This window comes from Anolis carolinensis, chromosome 5 (assembly GCF_035594765.1).
Source record: "Anolis carolinensis isolate JA03-04 chromosome 5, rAnoCar3.1.pri, whole genome shotgun sequence".
NCBI lineage: Eukaryota > Metazoa > Chordata > Lepidosauria > Squamata > Dactyloidae > Anolis > Anolis carolinensis.
The window spans coordinates 166,013,452-166,040,047 of NC_085845.1; the positions used below are offsets into that span (position 1 = coordinate 166,013,452).

The window sequence follows — 26,596 nt, forward strand, 5'->3', positions numbered from 1 at the left end:
GCGTACCTGGATTTCAGTAAGGCCTTCGACAAAGTCCCCCACGACCTTCTGGCAAACAAACTAGTAAAATGTGGGCTAGACAAAACTACGGTTAGGTGGATCTGTAATTGGCTAAGCGAACGAACCCAAAGGGTGCTCACCAATGCGTCGTCTTCATCATGGAAAGAAGTGACAAGTGGATTGCCGCAGGGCTCCGTCCTGGGCCCGGTTCTGTTCAACATCTTTATTAACGACTTAGACGAAGGGTTAGAAGGCACGATCATCAAGTTTGCAGACGACACAAAACTGGGAGGGATAGCTAACACTCCAGAAGACAGGAGCAGAATTCAAAACGATCTTGACAGACTAGAGAGATGGGCCAAAACTAACAAAATGAAGTTCAACAGGGACAAATGCAAGATACTTCACTTCGGCAGAAAAAATGGAAATCAAAGATACAGAATGGGGGACGCCTGGCTTGACAGCAGTATGTGCAAAAAAGACCTTGGAGTCCTCGTGGACAACAAGTTAAACATGAGCCAACAATGTGATGCAGCAGCTAAAAAAAACCAATGGGATTCTGGCCTGCATCAATAGGGGAATAGCGTCTAGATCCAGGGAAGTCATGCTACCCCTCTATTCTGCCTTGGTCAGACCACACCTGGAATACTGCGTCCAATTCTGGGCACCGCAGTTGAAGGGAGATGTTGACAAGCTGGAAAGCTTCCAGAGGAGGGCGACTAAAATGATTAAGGGTCTGGAGAACAAGCCCTATGAGGAGCGGCTTAAAGAGCTGGGCATGTTTAGCCTGCAGAAGAGAAGGCTGAGAGGAGACATGATAGCCATGTACAAATACGTGAAGGGAAGTCATAGGGAGGAGGGAGCAAGCTTGTTTTCTGCTGCCCTGCAGACTAGGACACGGAACAATGGCTTCAAACTACAGGAAAGGAGATTCCACCTGAACATCAGGAAGAACTTCCTCACTGTGATTGCTGTTCGACAGTGGAACTCTCTCCCCGGGGCCGTGGTGGAGGCTCCTTCTTTGGAGGCTTTTAAGCAGAGGCTGGATGGCCATCTGTCGGGGGTGCTTTGAATGCGATTTCCTGCTTCTTAGCAGGGGGTTGGACTGGATGGCCCATGTGGTCTCTTCCAACTCTACTATTCTATGATTCTATGATTCTGTGTTGTATTTCAGTGTCAGTGTTGACTTTTGTGGAGAGGTGGCTGCCAAGGTAGCGGAAATGGTCAACGTTTTCTAATGTTACACCATTAAGCTGTATTCCTGGCATTGCAGAGGGAGTAGCTGGTGCCTGTTGGAAGAGCACTTTGGTTTTTTCGATGTTCAGTGAGAGGCCGAGCTTCTCGTATACTTTTGCAAAGGTGTTTAGAGTGGCTTGTAGGTCTTCTTCTGCATGCGCACAGACTACGTTGTCATCGGCATATTGGAGTTCTATAATAGATGTTGTGGTGACCTTGGTTTTGGCTTTCAGTCTGCTGAGATTAAATAGCTTGCCATCTGTCCGATAGATGATTTCCACTCCAGTGGGAAGCTTCCCATCAACAAGGTGAAGTATCATAGCGATGAAGATAGAAAATAAGGTAGGGGCAATAACACATCTCTGCTTGACATCTGAATCCACCTTAAATGGGTCACTTTGGAAGCCATTGCTGTCCAAGACTGTTGCCATCATGTCATCATGGAGGAGCCGCAGGATGTTCACAAATTTGTCAGGGCACCCGATTTTTTGGAGGATGGTCCAGAGAGCACTGAGATTCACTGTGTCAAATGCCTTTGCAAGGTCAATGAATGCCATGTACAGAGGTTGGTTTTGTTCCCTGCATTTTTCTTGGAGCTGTCGTGCAGTGAAGATCATGTGCACTGTTCCTCTGGAGGGGCGGAAGCCATTCTGGGATTCTGGGAAGGTGTCTTCTGAAACAGAGAGAAGGCGGTTCACAAGGATTATTGCGAGGATTTTCCCAGCGGAGGTTAGAAGAGAGATACCGCGATAGTTTCCGCAGTCTGTTCTATCCCCTTTCTTGAAAAGGGTGATGATGGTGGCATCCTTGAAGTCTGCTGGGATTTTCTCGGTCACCCACACCTTTTCAATGAGCTGGTGGAGTTGTTGTATCAGCTCAAGTGCACCCTCTTTGAAGATTTCAGCAGGGATCCCATCAGGTCTGCTGGCTTTATTGTTTTTTGTTGGCTGATGACATTGCTGACTTCTTCCAAACTAGGCAGTGCTGCAAGCTCATCCCTGGTTTGTTGTTGCAGGATTTGTGAGAGGGCCTCTTCGGCCACATTGGAGCTGCGATTCAGCAGGTTCTGGTAGTGCTCTTTCCAACGTAGTGCAACTGATGTTTTGTCCTTCAGAAGTTTGGTTCCATCTGATGAGCGTAGAGGCTGTATGCCATGGTTTCTTGATCTGTAAATGATCTTTGTGGCTTTGAAAAATTCCTGAGCATCATGGGTATCTGCATAGTGTTGGATTTCTTCAGCCTTCTTTGTCCACCAGATGTTCTTGAGTTCTCTGGTCCTTCTTTGGACCTCAGCTTTTGCAGAATAACAGCATGTTATTGGTATTTACTCAGATGGAAGTCATGCTATCCTCAGTGAGACAGGATCTCATCACACGAGGTTTGGGCTCTGACCTAGAACGCTTCCAGAATGGAGCCAGGACGAAGCCCATCACATGATGCAGGGCTACTTCCAGCGGGGCTCCATCCTGGAAGCGTCCTAGGATGGAGCCCAGAGGACATGGGAGGTTTCCCATGCTCTCATTAGGTAACCTGGGGAAAATGCAGGGGGAAGCTGGGCAGCAACAATTTCCTCCATGGGATGGGGAAGGGGGCGATGTGGGGAGAGGGACAACGGTTTCCCCTGCTGCCCCAAGGATGCCCCCGTCACCTGGCAATGTGAGGTCTTTACTCTCTAATAATAATAACAATAATAACTTTATTTTTATACCCCACCCCATCTCCCCGAAGGGACTTGGGGCGGCTTACATGGGGCCTAGCCCGATAAAACAATCAAATATCAATGATACAACAATAAAACAATTATACCAATAAAACCTCAATTATCAGTAAAACAATCGATAAAATTGACATGAAGCATACAATATTAAAACAGGAGACTAATTCATAAAACCCAGTACAGAATGTGCCGGAATGGGGAAGGTATTTCTAGTCAATGTATTTAGAATGCAATCAAAATACATTAGAATAGAATATATAAGAGTCAAGCATGTTTGACTTTATGTTTGATAGTATTACACTTCTGAAATAGAAAAAGTAGTCTTCCAGAATAGAAGAATATGCATGATATTTTTGTATTTCAGTTGCATTGCACTATACATATGCATAGTGAGTATATTTCATCTTGGACTGATGAAGAACAAAGTTGCTGCGAAAATTACACATCTGTCCTGTTTTCTTGTACTTCTATTTCCCATTTAGTATAGCATTTTAGAGTAAATTATAGCACCACTAAAACATGTATGATATTCTGAATGAATCGTGGCAGTGAGGGTGATGCAGTTTGTGTCAATATTGGTGCTTCCAATAGAACAAATATGAGGTGTTAATAACATTACTGGGAGAAAAAAAATATAATGTCAAACATAAAGTTGAATGGAAATCATATTTTCTATCTTACATGAAAAAGAGAGCAATAATGATGCCATATGTAGTCACTGAAGCATGGACATCACCAAGTATCCCACATTTAGTGTCGACTTTTCTGTTATGTATTTCTGTCTCAATCCATTTCTAGTTTATACCATGTGTGCTATTTATCTAATTCTGTGCATATGTCTTGATAAAAACCAGAAATTTGCATGGTATAAAACATGCTTCAGAAAAATGTGTTATACAGCCTAGTGAGACTTATTTAAGAGTATGCAGAAATAGTAAATTCTTGGAATCCCCAAGGCGAAATGAAACAGCCAATCCTCCTCCAAACGAGAACAGTTGAATAAAGGTTGACAGTGTTCTCTGTTTTTCTCAATTATTCTGTGTTTCACACAGGAAAAAGGATGTGTTTTGCATTTGCTCCCTATTCAGTAGCTTGGGGGAGGGGTCAGTTAGACAGCTTACTCCTGTTACTGTGGTAACAAGATTTATTTATTTATTTGCGGTATTTATATACCGCCCTTCTCAAACCCAAAGGGGACTCAGGGAGTTTCACAGTGTTGGCAACAATTCAATGCCCTCGATAAAAAACAGAAGACATCAAAGTAGACCCTCCCCTAATAAAACATTAAACATTATCAAACACATCACATAAAATGACATCATATATCACACAAAGACATAGCCATTGTCTGTAATTGCTTTGATATGATCTCATGGGTCTCATGTGTAAGGGGTTCTCAACTTTTGTCACAAAAGCCTCCCTAAATCAAGATTTTTTATATAAAAAATGTGGATCCAAAAGATCAATATGCAATATTTATATTAAATATATATTAGAACAGTAACACAACACATGCACACCCTTTTGCAGAAGCTCAGCTTTTTAAAAGACAAAAATGGGCTTCAATTTTCAGGTTTTGAAAATATGATGATGCAAGTGAATTATTTTCTTCATTACTGTTTCCTTATATGCTGTTCTGGGAGATTCATAACTGATTTTTCACCTTTAAAAAAATTAAATATAACTCTGGTGGGGAGACTGCTAATTTGGGGACATGGTGCAGGGATTGTGATGTTTGTTTTTCTTTTCTGTATCTTTTTGTTGACACTATCGCTCCTTCTCTCTCTCTACTATTTTCTCCATAGGATGAAACTGAAATGATACAAGCAAAACCAATAGCCCTGTAAGACAGGACAATTTAGATCAGGAAGATGGTACAGGAAAGAATTCAACATCTCCCTCTCACCCACCTGAAGTACTTTCTAATCAGATTAGCATCCCTTTCCCCCAGCTGCATTTAATTCAGTCATATACCTCCTGGCAAAATATGACTCATTGTAGGTGGCAGCATGTTGAAGATGATTCTCCTCCAGTGGTAAACAAGCAGACTTCTCCTGGCCATTCACCATGTGAAACAGCCCCACTGGGTGCCATTTTTACTGTAGTGGAAAGGAAAGATTTCTTCAGCTCAGTTAAAGCTTAAAAACCTTATTTTTTCAAAGCTATTGATAGAGCTTCCTGCCCTTCTTCTTTCTTGAATATTTCTGTTGCATTCTATTGGTTTTGGTCAAATCACCAGCTTTCTAGTCATGTAACCTCTTTCATTATTCTGCAATCATGGGCTTTTCATGATGAGGCAATGAAAGATGATTTTTATGTTGATTGTCAAGCTCATCCGCTGTTCCACAGGCTGACAGTTTAACTTTAGCTGAAATGTTGATGGAGCAATCATCAACACCAGTGATTTATTTGGGCAAACAATATAACTCTATACCAAGGACTCTGGACAAAAGATAGACTGGGGCTGATTCTATGTTACAGAATTAATGTAGTTTGACATGTTTTTAACTGTCATGGCTCCATACTGTGGAATCCTGAGAATTATAGTTTGGTGAGGTACCTGCACTCTTTGGCAGAAAAGACTAAAGACCTTATAAAATGATTCCTTAGCATTGAGTCATGGCAGTTATTCATCTGACTTACAAACAACTGATAGTTAAGAATGGGGGAAAGACAATAGGAAGTGAGAGAAATCTAGATGTAAGAAGGGAAATTCACTCCTGAAAGAATTCTCATGGGAAAATGTGTCTCTTCTGAAGCTTTCTCACTAATCTTTGTTTCCACAACAAGCCAAATTTTCAAAATCCACTTCTCACAGGAACAGAAAGTGAAATGAAATCTTCTGGTCAGGGGCATAGACAGCGAAACAAACACCACTAGGGTCCCTGTGCTATCTAAGGTGTGTGTTTGTGTGCGCGTGCGTACCCACACACACACACACGGCTGGAGTTACAGTACATTGAAAAAAATGTACCTGTTCTGACTTACAAACAAATTCAATCTAAGAACAAAGCTACAGAACCTATCTAGTTCGTAACTTGGGGACTGCCTGTATCAGCAAAGGAAGAAGATTCCTGGAAATTTCTTCCCACATATAAGCAAGACCATCATTGGCACAATAAACAGAAATAGGGAAATACACCAAAAACCAGATCAAATCTGGCAAAGTTAACAACGAGATGTAATTATTTAATAAATAATGTTTTGTTTATCACTGGTCTAATGCTGAAAAACAGAAAAAGTTATAAGGAGAAGAAAGTAAAATTAGCCATTATTGACCAAGCGTTTTGTTTCTCCAGCTGTACATTTCTAAAGTGCTTTATAACTATTAAAGATACTATAAGATTACAAAGCTATTGAACCCCAATTAAACCTTGAATGAGGAACTTCCCTAAAAAGTGATATAAAGAGCATAAAAGTTCTCACTATGGAGAATGTCAAGTCTAGTAAAAACTGATAGTAGAACATTTTGTAGTTTGTGAACTTGCATTTATTATCAAAATGATTTAGTGGAGGTCTATGCTGTTGCAGCACCATGAAAGATAAAACGTTAAGAGCCATGAAATACACCTCTCCATTACCACAATGCTGACTTAGTTCCTATGCCCGAATATTCAAGGCCTTGAATTAGTGGATGAAACTATAAGTACTACATAGTCATGATGGATAAGGAGAGAGAAGCAAGTACTCATCAGTCAAGTGCAAATATCTTTTCCTTCTTGGTCCTCCACTGTTAAGGGAAAATCTGATAGCCCTGTCACTAAGGTAAAAAGAAGCAAAAAAACATCAATCATTTGTAAATAAGTTCTTAAGATATCAGAAATTCACTGGTAAGAACAATCTAACAGTTATTAAGGTCTGACTACTCAACTATAAGAGGTACTTGGCTTAATTTAGCCTCTCATGTCATAGCTCAAAGTAATATTGTAAGCGTATACACCAGAAATATATCTTTGATTTCTGTGCTGTTTACAAGGCTGTAATATATTCTATGCAATTTTAGTTGCTCTATCTTGAACAGATATCACAAGGCTGGAAAAACTGGAGAAATGATTAACATGTTGTTTTGGCTTATTTATATAGTTCTTTTCTCCAAAGTTGATACTCAAGATGGTTTACAAGATTAAAAAGAAATGCAGTAGAAAACACTTGTAGATAAAAACATACAAAAAAGTCATACTTAAAATGGTATAAAACTGTGTACAAAAATAAAGCCATTTTAAACATGTCTATTTAAAAGGAATGGATAAAATAGTACAGTACATAAAAGAACGCCTCTTATGAAAACGTTTTCATGTGCAGATGAAAAGATAAAAAGGAATAAATCTAATCACAGCAGGAAGAGAGCTCCAGAGGCTGGAAGCAACTAATGAGAAAGCCCTCAGTTTTGTTCCCACCAAATCTGCCTATCAAGGTACAAGGACCAAAAGATTTAATTCCCTGCAAAAATCTCCAAGCATAGATAGTCCTCAAACAAGAGGATATGATGAGTTGCTGTGAGAGGATATGGTACTTCAGATACTCTGGGCCCAGACTACATAGATTTATAGGTTACAACTATAAAGGTGACAAGAACTTAGAATACTTTTCTCAAGTTTAAAGTCTAAGTAAGAATTCTCCACCCTTGTTTCATACGCAAACCAACCTTTCCAGACTGCCACTTATTGCTGACTTGTAATGTATCTGTGTCCTCTAGTAGAAATCAACACATTTTTTCTTAATAATGTTTAACATCCGTTCGACTTAAACTTTAATAATGATGATGTTTGAAAGCCAAGTGGACCATGTATATTCCTGGTGAGGGTGGAGACTAACATTTAAAAAATGAGTTAACTGACAATAACATAATGTATTAAACAACTTCCATGATTAAAGGTGGTGGTAATGACATTGTCCTTATTTCTAACATTTAACATTGCTGAATTAATTTGCAATTTAAAATTTCAAGTTCTGCTTAAATACAATACGCTAGTTTATACAAGGTGCTGGGAAACAAATAGCAGCACATAAAAGATACAGCCTTTATACTTGACTAGTAGTATTCCTGGAGGCATCTGATTTTCTATTGTAGGACAAAATGAATCCTAGTTCTGGTCTCGTGTTCTGATGCTTAGAAGGCTCTCACTTGCAATGGAAGAATTCATTCCTCAGCATTTTCGGAGCAGATGATTGATCTGTGTCCTTCATGTTGTTAATCTCTATCCTTCATGTTATTTCAGACTAATTAAGTTTGTTCATGATTATTAATTATTCTGGACAATGCATTAGAAGGCTTCAAATGTGATTTAATTAAAAAGTATAATACCGTTAATGTTCTGTCACGCGCTGGGCCTGTAACTATTGTCTTTTGTATAGGACGTATACTTTATGCTCAGCGGGAAGCCAGGGCGCCTCAAAGAGAGGTTCTTGAGGATTTTCCTGAAAGGGATGGTCTTTTGAGTCTTTAATGAAATAACAAAGTCTTTATTGTTGAACAAATAATAAATCTTCAAGGAGTCAAATAACACTTCAAGGTTTCCTTAATAAACTGTTGGCTTTTCAATCTTGTCCCCAGGGGACGGGCAATTGGCTTTGGATAACTGTACTTTCTCTGTAAGGAGAAAACCCCCTTATAACCTCTCCCAGGCTGTCTATCATATGAGCCTAGCTGATGTGGGACCTACTAACGATTCCAAATGCGTCTGGGCATCGAGTAGACCTACCAACCAAGGCTTGCAGATGTTTCAACTGGGGTTCTGTGGATCAGTGATGCTGTTCTCTCTCCGAGGTTTCTTTGGAAACTTTAGGGCTGTTTCCCTCAGGAGCTGTGAGGCTGAGAGGCTGTGAGCTCTCAGCTAGAGCTTTTGGGACTTTCCCCCTGGAATTTCTGTTTCTGTTTTCTCGAATGTTCTATATCCCCAGATGTTCTTGAGATATGAAGCTTTTCTACGGGATGAGCTGGTCTACGTCCTATAGCTTAGCTTCCTTAAGTGAGACTGACTTAAAAATGGCTCTTTCCCTCCCAGAGCCCTGAACAAGGGGCAGAACCAAACTTAATGATGATGGACAGGCGGCCTGCCCTATGACTGCAAACATTAGCAGAAAGAAAATAAAGTTGGGGCTTCTGGTACAGCCGTACCAGCACAGTTAAGAAGGCAGAAGCACAAAGCATCATTAGTGACTGAAACACCATGTATTAATATATTTTTCTACCTCTTAAACTTTCTTTACTTGACACTTAGATGGCTTTGAACATAGAAGTGAAGAGAAATAAAGAAGTGAATGATGGTTCATCTTTTCACATTTTCTGTGTAATGTCTGAATCAGTCCCTTCTCATAAGGAGAAATGTTACTGTATGCTTAACAATGAAAGAACCTACACAAACCATTATCATTCACAAGGAAAAAAGTGTCTTAAGCTCAACAAAAACATCTAAAAGATGGGAGCAGGACAGAGCAAAAAACTGTCAAGTAGGGTAACCAGGAGCTCTTTAGGCCTGGCCTTCAGAGAAGCTACATATTTTTTTCATTCATAAACTTTCTTGTAACTATCATCTTATTCAATTACCTGTTGCTCTCATCTCCCTGCAATTATCACTGTTTTTGGCAAAGCTGTGCTTATATCCACAGTCTCCTTGCATAAGAAAAATGTGTGGGATAATCATGTGAATGGTTACCATACTTCTCTATTTGCGGCTTATTGGACTTAAAATTTCTGTCAAACAATTAGAAAACTTCAAGAAGCATCTCTACCAGTACCAGGATTGGGAATTGTGTGATCCTTCAAATTATTTTGGGTTACATATATCAACAGTCATAATCAATGGAAAAATAATGTAAGTTGTAATGATTTCCTCTTTGCATATATGGAGGGCTACACAATTCCCATTCCTGTCACAACAATTTGCAGGAGAGGCATTATTAGCTGTCCCTACAGATTTCAATTTGGTGATAATTTTGAAATGAGCATTCTTTCTACTGACACCCACCCTATGTAAGATTTCTTCTCTGCAGTGATATCAGAATCATATGCTTGAGGTATTTGTTGAAAATGTATCTTTGTAACCCAGTCATCTCCTGGATAAGAATAATTAAATGCTCTATTACAGTCCACTTTATGTTTCTTTATGTTTCTTTATGCTGTTAAAATGTGGGATTTGTATAAATGAGCTGAAGTACGAAAATATGTAATGAATAAATACAAACTATTGGTAGATTCTGTTCCAAAAAGTACCAAATCCACCTGAATTTTTTAACAGGAATCGAAAATAACATGCTGTATGTGCACTCATTTGCTATAAAATGCAATTTTCCAAGCCTTGTACTAAAGTGATTTGATATATTGTTATAGTTTTGATATGTCTTTCATTATTGTATTAATGTAATTCGTTATTCTTTTTTCTTTTTTTTTGGACTTGGTGACTTTTGGAAGCAAATTTCTCATTTCAGGTCCCGATGAAGAATAATACCTACGGCATTACAAAAAGCAATTCTACCAGTAAATATTATTAATGCTTGAACTGGCTCTTTTTATTTACATCCAACTTCCCTTCTAAGTTGAACACAGCTAGCAAAACAACTTGATATGAGCATATTAAATTGTCTGATTACAGATTAAACTGTTACTCCATCCAGCAAATTCAAGTCTACTTAACAGTGTTCTCCAAAATCTCCAGTAGCCTTTATCCCCAGCCCTGCTATATGAGATCCTTTTCACTGAAGATTGTATAGATTGAACTGGGATACTTCTGCATGCAAAACATGTGCTCCACTTCTGAGCTAGGGCTATTTAACTTCAAGTGGCCCACTGGCAGTGAAAATGAATAAATGGTGGGTCTAACTAAAAAAGTTTCTTATTTCATATTGCAGTTCATAGCCACTGCCAGTATTAATAGCTGTAACTGAACATATTCCATCTCTGTCTTAATTCTGTCTTTACCTTAAAAGCCACGTGACAAATCTGCCCCTTATGATTTATATTACAGTTATCAAAGCATTTTTGTAACTGCCTCATATCAGTTTTATTTGCCTGTGATGTTATTAGCGTTCATGAACATTTACAGGGTTTTTGATCATTCTACTTCATTCTTTGATATAAAAACACAAAAGAGAAGCCAGGTTTCTATTGTAGAACACATAAAAAACTTCTGTATTCAGTTTTTGACCTTACATAGGTAAAAATATCACATTACACTTTGAACTATTCCCATCTTTCAATTTGAACACTGCCAGAGTGCCATAGTTTTCTCTATATTTCTTTCTGTACCGACACATTTCCCTCATTTCATTTTATATTATGTCAGATAATACCTTCTGCATTTTCAGTCTCCTGATTTTTGTTCCTTTGCATTCTGTGGATTTTTTTTTCTAATTTAGATATACTGGTAGTTTATTTTCATTTCTACCATTTAGGTAATGCTCAACTGAAGCTGACAGTAATTCTTCCCCTGCTGCATAACTATCCCATTCATTGGTGGCATTTTAGAGGGAAAGGTTTTGAATGTTTTATGGGATGTTTACCATTGGTGGTGAGTAATAGCATTAGTTCAGTAATAACTGAACTCCTGCATGTCAACAAATACTACCCCACATATATATCCTGAGCATCCTGAAATAATGCTCATCATGACATTATTATAGGGGCATTTTGAGAAGAATGATTGGTCAACTACAGTCCCTGGGATAACTCTGCTATTGGTCATGACTATGACAGGAAAAAGTACATGTTGAGTGTGGGGGGGGGGGGGACCACAAAAATGGCATGCTTCACAGTTTTTCAACTCTTTTTAAAAATGCATTGCTCCCCAAATTCCTCACTCCAATTTCACCTCTTGAAATGATCTTCCTTTCACAAATTTCAACCCAAAAGCAAAACTTTCCACAGAATCCTAGTTTCCCATATAATGATGCCAACCACGTCTTTAATCATGACAATGTTCCAAAGGGATGTCCAACTAATTATGCAAGCCCAAAAAGGCTTTATCCACATGCCCTTGGAACACCATTCCAATATGACATACTGCAAATTATTTTTGAAACTGAGAGGAACTTTCAAAAGCAGCAATAGAAGACAACAACTCCTGTTCATAGGAAAAAAGTTAAATAATCTCATTATGTATGTACAAGCCCTTGGTCTTTCCTAAGAAGCTCTCTGGTTAAAAACCCTTGCGTTTTTCTTTTATCAAGATATAGCTCTCTGCTACAACTTCATCACAGCTTCATATAGTAATCACATTTTTAGAAACTTGCTATTAGTCTTCACACACTCCTGTTTTGCGACATATAATTATGCATAATCAGATTCTCTTGTACTCCTGCCTCTCTTCTGATAGTTCCAGTCTAAATGTACTCAGATGATCATTTTTTCATAATTATATCTGAGATTGTCTTAAGTTCCAACAAGCTCTTCCTTCTTATCTATATATAAAAAGCATTTCAATAGCATGAATATTGTCAGTCATCGTGTGAGTAGTGTCATACTGGTGTTACCCTGTGCACAAAAATATAGCCAGATAGAATCTATGCTTTATTCCTACTAGCTATCAAGATGCTGGAAGTTATTGACTTCATGTTGCAGCAGCAGACTCCATGGTCAGTCTTCAGAGCATAGCTCTGCCCACAGAATTCTGCATTCACTCCCAACTCACAGCAAATTTCAAACCCCAGGAGGGTGGCTGCTCTGATTACAGAGCAACCACCCTCCTGATTACAGGTGGGAAGGGAGGGAAGGTGGGAGGCAATTCATTTTGAAATAGTAGCTGGAGTGGGGGGAAGGAAAGAAATAAGATTGTGCTAATGGATGGAGAATATCCTACCTAGACTTATCCAGGAGCACAGAGCAGCCGTATGTTTTGATCTATAGTCACTATCCTTTCCCTCCCCTTCTCACTGGTAAGAAGAAAGAGAAACGACAGCCTCTCCTGTAGCTTCACAGCTGCTGAGAGAAAGGAGTTTTGGTGCAGAGTACCAGGGAATAATCCGAAAAGGTACATATATTTATACAAGCCACACATTCACAAACATATCACTAATGGAATGCTGGAAATGAATGTGTTCTGTAATTTACTTGCATTTTCTCTGTTTATTCTGGAATGTTCTGTCTTTAGTTGAAAGTCAAGATACGAGTAAATTCATTAAATTGAAGTGATTTGTCAGAACCAGGAAGCTCTTGGAAAAAAGCACACTCACAAAGGCAAATCCTTGGATGCAGCTTTATTTTCCTTCTTACTACTGGCAATAGAAAAACAGTTCTGAATAGTTCCCGCCAATTTCAGTGTATATTATTCTACTAACCCATGACCCCTCCCACTAGCTACATTCTACTAGCTACATTCCATTCCAACCAGCATCCTACAGTTTGTTTTCCCCAGTCCAGATGGCCCTTATCTCAGATGTGCTCCTATCCACTCTCCCAGCCTCCGCTTCTCAACAGCCATGGCATGGGGTGGGCAGAGCACCTTGTTCCAAGTTGGTATGGACACATCCTGACATAACCCCCCTCCAACGAGGTGGCCCTGGAAAGAAAGGAAAACAATGAGCAAGTCAAGGCCCAGGTTTAAGGGAAAAGTCTCTGTGAAAAAGTATCAACAACTTGGGGGGCCGCATGTGTTCAGCGGCCACCCATTTATGGTGGAGGGCCTGAGAAGCCCACTGGACCAGGTAAAACAACCAACCCCAAGATTTTTTAGAGTCCAAAATAGCCTTGATCTCAAAATGTGTGTGAGCGCCCACCATAATTGGAACAGGGTCAGAGTCAGATTTAGTCCACTGATGGAAAGTACAGGCCTGTTTAAGGAGACTAACATGGAACACAGGATGGACTTTTCTCCAAGTATGAGATAACTCCAAACGAACGGACAGAAATGGGAAATGGCCCAATGCATTTACGGGAAAGTTTCTGAGATGGTTGGGTGGACTTCAAGTATTTTGTTGACAGATAGACTAAATCCCCACTTTAAAGTCAGGTTGAGCAGTCCGTTTTCTGTTGGCAAACTTTTTGTAATCCTGTTTGGCCAACTCTTAACATCGCCTGTATCACTGGCCAGTAGGAAGCAATCTTCTTGCCCTGCTCATTCGGCATTCCATCTGTTGTGTCAGATGTCTCCAATGCGGGGAAAGGTGGGAAAACCCAGCCTCCCACCGCCTTAAATGTGGAGACCCCTGTCAACAAGTGGTCGGAATTATTATAAGAATATACTGCAAAATCCAAAAAAGTACTCCACTGGTTTTGCTGGTAAGTGCTGTAGCACCTCAAAAATTATGTTTTCTGGACCCATACTGTGGCTCCATCTGTTTCGAGATGAAATGCTTTGCTAAATGTCTGCTCAGTGCCCATCAGTTTGATGAAGGAGTTCCAAACTAAGACGTGAATTAGGGACCTCGATCCGATATGATGCGCTGTAGGCACCTATGTCGTCTAAAAACATGATGCATAAACAACTTAGCCAACTCCGGTGCGGAAGGAAGCCATTTGAGGGGCACGAAATATGTCTGCTTCAAAAACAAGTCTATTATAGTCCAAATCATATTATATCCATGGCTGTCAGGCAGATCAACAATGAAATCCATAGCAATATGAGTCCACGGTTGGGTTAGGCTTGCCACTGGCTGCAATAAACCCGTAGGCTTGCCCACCTTCTGCTTGGCCTTAGCACAAACGGAACACTCATGAATATAGTCCTTGACATCTTTGCACATGGTAGGACACCAGAACTGGTGAAAAAGTAGCTTTAAGGTTTTTGTAAATCCAAAATGTCCAGAGTCCTTGGCATCCTGGGAATGGGCTAGGATTTTACCCTGGAGAGTTAAGGGCACCTAAAACTTTGATCCTTAAGTCCACAAGCCCTCCTGTTGGGTCAGCTCATCTTTATGTGACTGGAGCCAGTCATCGCTATGAGCTGCCTCCCTCAGTTCATTTGCAAGTCCGACCAGGTGGCTGGCAGGGTGAGCTTTATTCTGCTGTTGGGAGCGGGTCTGCACAATCAGGCCCAACTGCTGCCAAGAGAATACAGTCCCCATCTCCCCTGGGGCAGAATAATCAGCAGCCAGCATGCAGGACAGGGCATCCACCAGACGGTTTTGCTTCCCAGGGAAGAATCATAACGTGAAGTTGAAATGGCTAAAGAACTGAGCCCATCTCAACTGTTTGGCATTCAGTCTTTGAGGGGTTTGTAGGGCTTGCAGGTTTTTGCCGTCAGTCCACACTTCAAAGGGAATCGACGTCTCTTCCAAACAGTGTCGCTAATGTAACAGTGCAGCCCTGACTGCAAATGATTCCTTCTCCCACACATGCCATGGCTTCTCAGTGTCTGTTTTATCTCTTTTTTTCTGATTTGCTCCCTTCCAGCAATCAGTTGCTCTATGACCCTCATGGGCACACGTGAAGCACGTTTCATGCTTCCCCTTCCTCTCTCTGCTGGTGTAAATTGCTGTCGGGTGCCGTCCTCACCCTCCTTCTCTGACGTGGCATCTACTCCTTGTCACACTCCATTCTCCCAGCTAGCACAATCCACTTATCTAGGATATCCAGGTTACCATGATGCAGGTCCCACTCTAGTAGATCTGTTTTCAGTCCCGACCGGAAGTATTCCAACTTAGTAGTCTCCGACCAATCTCAAATCTTCCCTGCTATCGCTTTAAAATCCAAAGCATACTCAAGACACCATCTTAGTTACTTGGTAAATTCTCTTTCATTGTCCTTTGGCTTTCACTTCGGCCAGGGGGTTCTGGAACCTATCCCTCAAGGCCCTCAGGAAGTCACCCAGTCACCTTAGCTCAGGAGCCCTGGTATCGTACATCTGCATAAGCCAATCTGTGGTGGGGCCTTTTAAGTTATCCCCTATGTAATGGATCCTAGCCCCTTCTGAAGGGAAAAGATCTCCATAGTCCTCCATAAAATGTTTCACATTTGTTATGAAGTACGAGAGCTGTGTTGGATCCCCGTTAAACTTCACATGCAGCTCTCCCCTGCCAGGTGTCACTTGTAGCTGGCTTCTCCCTGATAATCCTGTTGGGAAAGCCGAAGCGCCTTGCTGCTCCACTCCTTCCACAGTATCTATGAACATCACTCGACCCAACTGCCTGGATGCTACTTCTCCCTGAGACCGGCCCCATCTTTGATCTCTTTGCTCTGCGGTGGCCATCCAGGATGCCGTCACCTCCTTTTTCATCACATCAAGCTGAAAAGAGAAGGTCTGCAACATTCTTTCCATTGCATTGACCTTTTTCTCGAATCTTTTAGTCTCCAAGGGGGCCTCTTGCTCCATCCATCGGTGTGTGTGTGTGTGTGTCTTTCGTCGCACTGTTACTCCCTTTTCCGAAAGCATCTGGGCGCAGGTTTAGGGGCATTCAAGCTGCCAAAGGGCGGCGTCAGCCTCACTACTCACAGGAGACAGTTCCCTCTCGAGTGCAGTAGTCAACACACTCTGAGGGTCCACCTCTGGCTGCTCCACAGCTTGAGGTTCCAGCACATTCTCAGCCTCTCTCAAAGACATGATGCTCTCATCGAACAATGTAAACAATATGGGATGCACATAGGAATGAAGAGCTGTCTTAATGTCAGAACAAGGAAGCTCTTAGAATAAAAGCACACTCACAAAGGCAAATCCTTGGATACAGCTTTATTTTCCTTCTTACTACTGGCATAGAAAGACAGCTCTGAATAGTTCCCGTCAATTTTGGTGTATATCATTCTACTAACTCATGACCCCTCCCACTAGCTACATTCTACTAGCTCATTCCATTTCCGCCAGCATCCTACAGCTTCTGTTTTCCCCAGTCCAGATGACCCTTATCCCAGAGGTGCTCCTATCCACCCTATCCTAGCCTCCCCCTCTCAACAGCCATGGCATGGGGTGGATGGAGCAGCTCATTCCAAGCTGGTGTAGACATATCCTGATATGATGTAGCTAAATATCCATTTACATTGTGGTGGTTGCTACGTCTGTAGCTTCTGCTCTGCTTAGTCAGGTGGAACTGTACAATCTAGTCAGATTGTCAATATATGTATACAGCAACATAAACCCCTAATTTGGCTTTCAGTAGTGCATATACCTTTAAAATTATTGTTATCCTGGAATGAATTTTTATAAGAAAATATAAATATGGAATGATACTAGATAAATTACTGATATGGTTCAATTATTGGATATTAGTTGATTTATGCCAACTAGGTCAAATTAGTATTAGTATTTTTATTATTAGTATTATTATTAGTATTATTGCCATCTGATTTTATTTTATTTGTATAACATGGCAGGTGCTGACCATTTAATGCAGTTTCAAACTGGTATCGAGGAAAGTATTGCAGATGATTAAATAAGAAATCCTGGAACCAGTTTGAGGCTTGGAAGATGATTACACACACCATAGAGCACTGGTGCACATTATGGGCTTTCTTTTGTGTGCCTCCAATGGAATTTGTCACCTGGCTTCCACAGTTTGAAGCTAGCTACAAACTGTATTCAGTGATCTGCGTAAACAGGGCCTTTGTTAAATTAAACATAAAGATTTGTTAAGCATCTGTATTTATGATTGGCAGAATAATTGTTTTATTGTCTTATTCCTTTTTTTGCTTTTTAGTAGAATATGTATAGGTAAAGGTAAAGGTTTCCCCCTGACGTTAAGTCCAGTTGTGACTGACTCTGGGAGTTGGTGCTCATCTCCATTTCTAAGCTGAAGAGCCGTTGTTGTCCGTAGACACCTCCAAGGTCATGTGGCCGGCATGACTGCATGGAGCGCCGTTACCGTCCCGCCAGAGCGGTAGCTATTGATTTACTCAAATTTGCATGTTTTCAAACTGCTAGGTTGGCAGGAGCTGGGGCTAACAGCGGGCGCTCATTCCGCTCCTGGGATTTGAACCTGGGACCTTTCAGTCTGCAAGTTCAGCAGCTCAACGCTTTAACACACTGCGCCACCACCAGGGGCCCAGAATATGTATAGTATAGTAAAATATGTACATACTTACATTCCCTATTTTGATTATATGTGTATTAAAATGCAAACATGTCTAAAATATATGTGAAAACATTTGATGAACAAAGGATTGATTAGTTGTTAATTGTACTGAAGGAAACAATTATGCTAGAAGGGTAGAAAGGAAAAAATCCAAATTAAATAAATGCATGAATATTTGTTCGAGAAATCTTAATTTAACACTAGTCACAAAATATGTACCCTTGTAATTTATTAGTTTCAATGGAAGGATAAACAGTTTTCACGGGAAAACTTTTTATTCGTCCATCATGAAACCTAAGCATTTTTGTTGATATAATGTTTCTTCTTTTCAAGACCCAGTTTTTAAATCTATCCACATATACTATGATGACTAACTAGGTTTAATAAAAAACATCACACATATGACAAAATGGATTATGGACTATGAATGTTTATGCTACAATATGTTGCTGAGTCTAACCTCATCCACTTTGGTCAGACATTTTAATCCCCTTGAGTAACATCTTGTTAACAAAAGTCAAACAGAACTAGATTTAGAAGACCTATATGAAGAGCATTTTGCTACATGGCCATCTGAAGAGTTAAGAGTTAGGGTCCAAAAATATTCTTGCTTTTTGCCATCAGATCACATAACTTCTATAAGTCATGTTTGAAGAACATGGATGCTGAGAAGCAAAAGAGACATATTATGTCTGTGATATATTGTCTCAATTTCAGAAATCAGAACAGTCATTGTGAGTGGGCTCATAAAGTACAAGCTAGGTAAAATGAACCTTTCTGTTAATCCAAGGGGTGTACATATGGCTGGGGAAGTGAGACACAATTACGACATTGAAGACAAGATGAAGGCATTTGTCCACCCAAATGAGAATTTTGCCTTCCGAAATGAAATTTCCCTTAAGTCCACAAATTTCTAGGAGCATTTCGAGGAATAGCTTGCTCCTCTGTAACTGTGCTTCTTCAAGTGGCAACTCTGCCTTCACACAAATGGGTTTTATGCATATACAGATACACCAATTGAAGTGTTTTAGAATTAAGTAGCCTTGTAATAATAGATTTTGCAAGAATAGACCACTCATACTGAAGAAGGTGGGCATAGGTGTAGAGAATGTAACAATCGCCACTTGAGTTCTTCCTGGTTAACATAATGATTCCAGAGGACCTGAGTGTATGGGGCAGATTGTACAGTAGAAAGCAATTTGGTAAATAACTTGGAAACAAATCATGTAAGACTTTAAAGGACCCTCCTGCATAGTCTTTATTATCAAAGGCGTAGTTATTTCTGAGAAAATATTTCATGCTGGAAAAAGGCTCTGATTCAGCCTGAGTTTAGGACCAAGCCTCCTTCTGCCTCTATTCTGCTCATTTGGCCTTTGTGCCCAGAGGCAGGCCCGTAGCCAGGATTTTGTTTCGGGAGGGGCTGGGATTTTGGTTTCGGGGGGGGGGGGGGCTGAGTCTGAGTGGGAGAGGGTCTACCCTAGCAAACCTTTTGTATCGTTATCCCAATACCCCCATGCATATGGGATATATTGAGCATGGTGATCAGATCATGATATGAATAAACATAACAGTTTAAATAATAAATGTAAGGCCTTCTCGCGAACCACCGTGAGAATTTCGGGGGGGGGGGCTGAAGCCCCTCAAGCCCCCCCCTTCCCCCTGGCTACATGCCTGCCCAGAGGTATCTGCTATCCCAGAGGGTGAAGATTTTTCTAGAGCAGGCATTCCAGCGGAATCTTCTGTCTGAGGGTCCAAGATCATCCTTGTTGGAGGAATTGTAGATGCAGAATGGGATGTAGTGGTCATTCAACCTGCCTCAGTATTTGAAGTACTAAAAAGTACTGATGGGACTACACAGCAGATAAACAAAAACAAAAATACATACATACATATACACATTCAGGAGTGATAAATCTGGCGGCTCTGTGCAACCAACTACACAGTAATACAGGGTGTTTGAAAAAGAACTCCCTATTCGCCATTTAATTTAAATAGTGAATAGGGAGTTCTTTTTAAACACCCTGTATAAGAACCTTCACATCATAATGGATGTGACTGAGGTAAATCTATAAACATAAATAACAACAGTGATTTTTGCAACATATGATTCTAATATGGGACTAGGTAAGTATTCCAGAAATAGCCTAGCACCCCATGGAAGGTGTGTATCTGTAATGTGTGTATGCATGCAGGCTTTCTTTCTTTCATATTAGGTGTTGGGTGAATAGTGACACTGTGAAAACACAAGCCCAAATAAGTAAATAAACAAATTAGAATATCTCAGTTTCACAAATATTGGCATAAGTGAAAGATTTAAGTTATTATCAGTAATGATACCATAGCTAATATCTAAAATTCATAAACTACATAGCTACTTATGCTGAACAGATGTACTGAAAGGAACAGTCATTTTCCCAGATCCAAATATAGTACATTGCTAGAAAATGCAACATGCCTGTAATTTAATTACAATTTTGAGGAACAATCTAGATGTAAGTGACAAATATTAACCGAAAATTGTGCTTCTACTGCATTGTGACATTGCTGATTTCAAGAAAACCCAAGTGCCAGTAATATCTCTCATTGGAAATTAATTTACTAGTAGCTACTTTGAATGGAAAACTATTCCACATACATTTCTTGTTGAAGCAGAACACTATGGAGGCTTGTCTTATTTATTTTATTACCGTGGAAATATTTCTAAATTGCTTTTCATTTAAGAAATCTCAATGCATATTACAATAAAAACAAAATAAAACCAGTAGTCAAACATAATAGAAAGAAAAACATTAAATATTTTATTAAAAACAGGAGAAACTGCTATTGTTACTAAAAAGGAAAATATACTGGAAAATGTGTTGGTAAATAGCCATTTTGAAATAAAGCCATATATAGCAATGGATGTTCTCTTCAGCTACTCCAGAACAATCTATCTAATGGCCTCATCACATTGAGATGGGAAAGCATGGGTGACCATCTTTTTAGTGTAGAAAATCGCCCCTCTTATATTGTCAGCAGTCCGGTTTCAAGTTCTGCTTCCCAATCACACTCACATGTGGAAACTTGAGAGCTGGCAATACATTAATCTTACACTCATCACAAGGTCAGTATTACTTTTTTGTTTTTAATCAGGAGAAACAACAATATCCAAAAACCAAAAGATTCCTTGACCTGCCCAAAGCCCCTTACATTAAAGGAGTCTGACACCAGTTTAAAACCTCATCTTCCCATGGGAAAAAATGTTCTGCCCCAAACCCCATAGGATACACGAGACAATGATCCAGGTTAAAACTATTGCTTTCCAAGGGATCATATTGATCTGCATTGAACCCCAAAGGATACAAGAGACAGTGATTGCTTTCCATGGGATCCTATTGTTCTGCATCCCATAGATACAAGAGACTGCTGACAACTGGGCAATGAAACAGGATGGGAAACTTTGATGGTTCCCATCACACCTGTTTTTCAGTTGCTGTGAGTAAAGTGTGATAAGAGGTAGAAGCTCTGAACATGATTGCTGGCCCGTGTTCAGAATTCCCTCCTTTCAAGACATTTTAGCCTCTTGTCAACCCTGGAACATGTGATGAACTCAGTGCCTCTCCATGCTAGAAAAGAGGTTTAAGTATCCCACGAGGGGGAAATTCCTCAATGTGATGATGTTGATTACTGGAGTTCCCTCCTTTCAGGACACTTTCAACCATGGAGGGTTGACTGCTAGAAGTAGTCATGTGATGAGCTCTGTGCCTCTCCATGTTTGAATAGAGGTTGAATTGTTCTACAACTTGGAAATTTCTCAATGTGATAAAGTAGATAGCTGATAGCATTAGCATTCTGTGTTTGAAAGAAAGGCAGCATAGGGCTTTGATGACCAGGCATGGAAAAGAAAGAACAGACACAATAAACTGGATTGAATAAGGGCCTTTTTATTTAACTTAAAATCTATTCAAACTGCATTAACTATGGAAGGGAACAAAAGGATGGAGAAACCCAGTGAGGGATTGGCTGAGGAAGGTATCAACTTTGATTACCTCTTCAGTCTTTCTCTGGGTTAACAACCTAAGCCAGGAGTGTTGGAAGGCAGATCCAAGGAATCTCCTCCCAAGTTGCAGGACTTAAAGTGACAGTAAAGTCCCTAGGAAGGACTGTCCCAAGGGTAGTCTCCTTTCCCACCTCCTGGGTCCCAGGACCTAAAGAGGCAATTCCTGAGCCCTTCTCTTCATCAAATGACACCAAAGTGCTCCCTGTAATCCTAACATTTCTTTCCTACGTTTGCCAAGTGACCACCTTTTAAAAGACAATTATCAAAGCCTCCCAGATACTTTGTAAAGAAGGGGAGTGGAGGGGGGAATGCTAACTAGCCCTGAAGAGACGAGCAAAGATTACACAGCACTGGGTCGAGATTGCTGCAAAAAGGCGAAGCCACAGAGGCAGATGGAGCTTAATAAGCCACGGACTCCACACTGTCATCATAGAACTATTGAGTCAGGAATGAAATCCCTGACTTCTTGCACTGGAAGCCAGGAAAATTGTCCCTTCTTCCACAGTTCCTAGTGCTGCAAGGTCCAGAACCACGTTCAGCTGAATTCCGGCTGGGATATATTTTTAGTTCAGATTCATGGCCTGTGCATATTGTGTCTATGACTAAAGTCTAGTAACAGAAAATAAATAAAAGACACCACTCATGGACTAAAATTCAAGACTTTAGTTAGGCCTAAGTATGAAGGACACTGTTAGAGATCTCCTCCACTAGCAGATAATAAAGAGTGCCCGAATGACTTTCACCTCTTTCTGAAAATCCCAAACTTATCCAAGATAAGAACTGTTCACACATCCCTTTCTCGTGACAATGGAGAGTACAACGACATGTATTTTACTCAACGAACACAAGGCTTCAGAAAAATTTCTAGAATGTTGTTGCTATGTCCAAAAGCTCTTAGACCCTGGGTCATGATGCTGACCTCCCTGAGGTGTCTTCCTATTCTCTTTCCATTCTAGTTATCCTTTTTCATTTTAATTCTCAATGCAATGTGAATTGCTTAGTGAGCTGTTTAGAATAGATGAGGAGAGAACTGTTTCCTTGGTACATTGCCTTTAAGCTCAGATCCCTTCTTATAACGATCACTTTGGAAATAACAAAAAGGTCAACTATGGGAGAAGGGAGAGAGAAAAAATTGAGCCCAGAGATGTACTGTCTGAAAGCCCAGTTCTACACCCATAGCCCATTTGATGGCAATGCAAGGCATTAGCTTTTGAAGTGCAGGGGTAGGAAACTATGGTCTTTCATGTGCCCCCCAATTAAATCCAGTCATACCTATCTTATTATGCTGGATGGGTATGGTTGGAACTGTGGATAAAAATATCTTAAAGCACTAAAGGTTCTCCAATTATGCAAAGCTGAAGGAAGAATCAGGCTCTGAGACATTATATTGCTTTAATATAAAAGGTCTTCTAACACTTAAGACACTAACATCTTAATGTTAATACAAGCTCGTGTGGAAAAGAGCCCTTTTTATTAGATGCTATGTTTGAAACTTAAGTATGATGCCCCCCCTTTCAAAATTAGCCACAGCGATGAGTGCGGTATTTTACTCTAAACCCGTGGTTCTCAATCTGTGGGTCCCCAGGTGTTTTGTCCTACAACTCCCAGAAATCTCAGCCTGTTTACCAGCTGTTAGGATTTCTGGGAGTTGAAGGCCAAAACATCTGGGGACCCACAGATTGAGAACCACTGCTCTAAGCCAAACCTGTCTTCAGTGGTTGGGTGGAGGTGGCAAAAGAATTCAACATTATGAAATTGCATTTGGCTTTTCAAATATGTTTTTGAATGCTCCCAATTTTTCTTATCTTCTCAGTTTACGTGTTATGATTTGAAGTTCACCATACCTATGAACTGACTAATACTGTCAAACTGTTGGGCTGCTCTAAATGTATGTCCTGCTGGTAGTAGGTACTGAGGAGAAGAAGGTATACACTAGTATGTAAAAGTCTTGTCTGTATGTATGATGGAAAGGAATATTCTAATATCTATGAGAGTCTGTGAAGTTTGTGTGGAACAGTGACATGAAACTCTGTGGACCTTGTTCAAATTCCACACGGATTATCTGTAAGGATGCAGTGACAGTCATTATTGGCAGATCTTTTGACTTTCTTTAATCAAGCCCTTTACTTGGTCTTTTTGTCATCTTCCTAAAATAATGTAATTTCAACATTATACAGGTGCCACCAGCCTATCTCAGTTCCCTGATGCATATATCTGAATTAAATGTGAATTTTCACAAAGGTTAATTATAAATTCACACATATATTATGATATCTTAACATTGAACACATTCTAGATCAGTGGTTTTTGGCCTACAACTCCCAGAAATCCCAGCCAGTTTACCAGCTGTTAGGATTTCTGAGAGTTGAAAGCCAAAAACATCTGGGGACCCCAGACTGAGAAACACTGTTATAGATGTACCATTAAAAGTAAGACAAAGAGTAGATTATGCATCCAACTATTTATGCCTAGATTCAGTAACAATTTGGACTGTCACCAAGTTCTAGTTTCATCTGCCAAATTTTAACTTTGCCTGGATTTTTGATAATAACTTCATATGTTTGTGTTTTGAGAGTTACTTTTCACATGTGTGTGATAGCTGATGGTTCATGATATAACAACCATTCATATTCACAAGTTTGTTTGTTTTTTCCAACAAAACATCTTATAATGTTCTCAGTTCATATTGTGAAGGCAAGAGTCAAATATCTATGTAAAGGAATTATGTTTATGTTCATTAGTTCATTAGGCTTACTAAGCCTTTAAAACCAGACAAGACACTATAATCTGTAATTAGTTGAAGTACTTTAATTGCCAGGACATAACTCTTTCACTGTCTTAACAGTCAGTAAAATAGCACACCAATCATTGCATTGCTGTATCTTTGATGTCATCAGTGCCCTTTCAGCAAGTGCATACTATTCCATTATGTCACTTCCCCCTCCTCAAAAGGATACAATAGCTCACTTTTTGACAGATTACTAGTAATATTTTAAATAGAATTCCTGAGGCATGACCATGTGAAGTACTGGCTTTGAGTCAAGTTTTAAGGAGAATGTACTTACACATTTAAAACTCTTTCATTGACCCCAATGAGAATATATTGAGGATTAGCAATAGGGTTAGCCCTGTGATTAGGGTTAGCAATAGGATTTAGTGTATATTTCCTATATTTCCTTAATTTTAGTGTCCTCTCTAAATGGAGCCAACAAATTCATTACATGTGTTTCTGGATATGTGGTTTGCTGATAAATGGCATGCCACTCAATACATCATAATGGCTGAAACAATAAAGTATGCTGGAGGGGCAGGGGGGTGTTGAGACAATTTTTGTTTTAGCAATTTTAACTATTTTTTAAAATTATATTAAAGTATCTGGACAAAAGATTGAGTCTTGTTTACAATTCAAGCATTGTAGGGCTAATTCTGTGTGAATTCTGCACCAAAACACGACTCTAAGTGAACAAAAAGCTTTTTCTTGGTTCTGGAAGGCTAAAACTCATGCACAGACCATCAACAGGTTGTCTGTGCTGCTTTTTGTATCCTAATCTTTAGGATGATAGGATTGGACTCACTTTGGGGACCAATCTTCCAAAAATATAAAATGTTTAAAGAAAAATGCATGTTTTATATATCAATTATAAGTAACAATAGAAAAGCAATAGGAAGCAACCCCCCCTCCCCACTGCATAGCTTAAATAAGGCATTGCTTTCCTTCATTTGTGCTCATAACATGTCAACAAAATGATTGTATATATAAAATAATTTGAATCTAAGGGAGTATTCTTTGTGATTCTAATGAGAAATTTACCAAATAGTCCTTTTATCTGAAAAACATGTTACATGTTGTTATTGAAAAACACATACGGATTTTATGATATTTATACCAATATTAAATACATTATCCTGATGAATACATTCCTGCATGAAATATGTAGTAAGACAATGCATTATTTCAATTATAACTTGGGCCTTATGGTTCTTGAATGGCTTCAGAAATCCAAGGCTTACTTATTATAGTACATAAATGAGAACATCTGCATAAGTATATCACTGAATGACATAGAATGTTCAAAGAACCATTCATGACTTTACACTGTGTCCAATTAATCACTATCCTAGTATGCCAACAATGTTTATATAACCTCACAAGCTGAATACAATACCTCTTTGGGTACATATTAATGTTTGTACCACATAGATACTGTCTCGCTAAGAACCACTCCCCATTTGGAACTTAAATCTCTGTGTAAGTCATTATCCTTCATTAACATATATACTATTCATTACATTTTTGTTATAGCCTATTTTGATTGTAAATAAAGGTTTAGAAAAGGGTGGAACTCGTAAAATATTAGATGCTTGCATTCAAGCCAGTTTACAACATTGTTCATGAAAGAAATTGGATGAATATTGACAACAAGTTAGCATTTGTAATAATTTATTAAGATAGATAAAATCCATTCAAGGTTCTTTTAAAAATTCAACTGGGGGGGGGACCCTTATTAATGTGATCAAAATAATCTATTAAAAGCCCTGCTAATTTTTTTTTAAATCAAGAACATTGTGTAATAGTTTTCCACTGTCAAATTATTTCATATAATATATGTACATTTTCTATACTGCTAGTAGCATTACTGTCGATAAAAATCTGATTTTACAACTAGAAA

At 39.5% G+C, this 26,596-nt stretch overlaps 1 protein-coding gene across 14 annotated transcripts in view; it reads right to left on the reverse strand.

Annotated features, from left to right (window-relative positions):
- anks1b (ankyrin repeat and sterile alpha motif domain containing 1B) overlaps positions 1–26,596 on the reverse strand; it is a 444,290-nt gene that overhangs the window by 223,872 nt on the left and 193,822 nt on the right. The window lies entirely within an intron of this gene.